At 40.9% G+C, this 2,318-nt stretch overlaps 1 non-coding gene across 1 annotated transcript; it reads right to left on the bottom strand.

Annotated features, from left to right (window-relative positions):
* Positions 1 to 221: 221 nt before the first annotated feature.
* LOC130866678 (U6 spliceosomal RNA) lies at positions 222 to 325 on the bottom strand. Its single transcript, XR_009056368.1, has one exon. It is a non-coding gene; the product is annotated as a U6 spliceosomal RNA (small nuclear RNA).
* Positions 326 to 2,318: the final 1,993 nt, after the last annotated feature.

A 2,318-nucleotide genomic window follows, 5' to 3' on the forward strand; every position in this document is an offset into this window, starting at 1 on the left:
ATTTTAAATTTTCTCAGGTTGTCAAATGTGATGGTACAGACATTTAATTCTAGTATTCAGGAAGCTGAAGTAGGAAAATTGCAAGTTTGAGACCAGCTGGGATGTACTTACTGAGACTGTCTTTGAAAAAAATCATGGGGGTGTCAGAGGGAGGGGGAGAGGAAGTGGTACACACCTTTGAGCGATGTAAAACTAGAAATGAATATCCACTTTTTAAATTAAATAATATGGAATGTTTCAAGAACTTGCATGTCATCTTTGTGTAGGGACCATACTAATCTCTGTATCATTCCAGTTTTAGTATATGTGCTGCTGAAGGGAGCGCATGAACACAGACGTTTTTCAAGACAAGATTTCTCTGTGTAGCCCTGTCCTGGAACTTGCTCTGTAGATCAGAGCTGGCTCCAAACTCACAGAGATCTGCCTACCTCTGCCTCTCAAGTGTAGGGACTAAAGACATGTGCTACCACCGCCCAGCATGAATACCTACCTTTTAAAAAGATATTTATTTTTTTATTATGTATATAGTGTTCTGCCTGCATGTATGTCTGCATGTCAGAAGAGTGCACCAGATTGTATTACAGATGGTTGTGAACCACCATGTGATTGCTGGGAATTGAACTCAGAGCCTTTGGAAGAGCGATTAGTGCTTTTAACCTCTGAGCCATCTCTCCAACCCAGTGAATACCTATTTTTTTTTTTTTTTTTTTTTTTGGTTTTTCGAGACAGGATTTCTCTGTGGTTTTGGAGCCTGTCCTGGAACTAGCTCTTGTAGACCAGGCTGGTCTCGAACTCACAGAGATCCACCTGCCTCTGCCTCCCAAGTGCTGGGATTAAAGGCGTGTGCCACCACCGCCCGGCCCTATTTTTAAAAGACAGGATCTCACTATGTAGCCTAGGTTGACCCTAAACTCACTGTGTAGCCCAAGCTATTCTTAGCCCCCTCTGTAGTACTGGAATTACATCTGTAGACACCACCTACTTAATTACTATTTATTTATGTGTTTAAATATTTATTTAGAGACAGGGTCTCACTTTGTTGTTCTGGTTGACCTAGAAATCACTGAAGACCAGGCTGGCCTGGAACTCATATAGATCTGTCTGCCTCTGCCTGCCAAGTTCTGAAATTGAATGTATACAACACCACACCTACTAGCATTGATTTCTATTTTAAATGAGGCTCCCGGCTGGAAGTCTGGTAGGTTTACGTCAAATGAAGATGATCTGGTATATTTACTGTCTACCTCTTCCTTTACATTTATAACCTATATAACCCTTATAGCCCATACAACTGGTGAATTGGGTCCAAGACCAAGTAGTAGTGGGATTTTTTTCCTGGTGTGAAAACATTACCTAGCTCTTGACCAGTGGTAGCATATCCAGTAGAAGACAGAGTTACTTGATTTAGCCATATCAGTGAAGGAGCCAAGAGAATTGTCACCACCAAATAGGAGTTTCTGTTTTTACTTATGTCTGAAAAAAATTTCAATAGTGGGAATATTAACAGGAGAAGGACATGTAGTAGTGGGTTTGATGATGTCAGTAGGTTTGGTGATGCCAGTGCATTTGGTGATGTCAGTGCATTTGGTGATGTCATTGACTTCATGACTCAGCCCAAAGATCAGCTTGGACATTATGCAGAGAACAAAGAAATGAGCTATTTTTTTCCTAGATAAGACTGTCTGTCACCACAAGACCACAATCTTCTCAAGCCTAATACCTGATGGCTGCACACTGTTACAAAGATTATTCCTAAATTAATACAAACTTTGGATTACTTTGTCAAGGACACTGGGGGGTTGTATTTGAAGTTATTTTGTATTGATCTATTGCTCACTTTTTGACTTCAGGCCAATGCTGTGGTAAACTAACGGCAATTCAAATGCGATTTTGATACAGTTCTTAAGCTTGACTTCCGGCACTCTAGAAGCAAAAGCACTCTGTCACTCGCAAGATGTGCTGGCTCAGGTGGAATTGCTTAATTGGTAGCCTAAGATGTGTTTAGAGAATTAGATATGCAAGACATTTTGCTTTCCCAAGTCACCCCACAGAGTGGTTTGACCTTAACTAGCTCACAAACTGAATCTCAGTTTTTCCAGACAAAAGATTAATTACCATCTACCATCAAAGGTAGTGGTGTATGAAGGTGACATATTGCTTCTCTGAGACCTGAGGTAACTGTGATCTGTGAACTGTCAACTTGATGGGATCTGGAACCACTTGGGAGCTGAACCTCCAGGCACACATGTAAGGGATTATTTGGAGTCTTGGGCATGCTTTGATGAATATGTTGCTCACATTAATGGTGGTAGGAAGAC

Source organism: Chionomys nivalis, chromosome 25 (assembly GCF_950005125.1).
Source record: "Chionomys nivalis chromosome 25, mChiNiv1.1, whole genome shotgun sequence".
In the NCBI taxonomy this organism is placed as follows: domain Eukaryota; kingdom Metazoa; phylum Chordata; class Mammalia; order Rodentia; family Cricetidae; genus Chionomys; species Chionomys nivalis.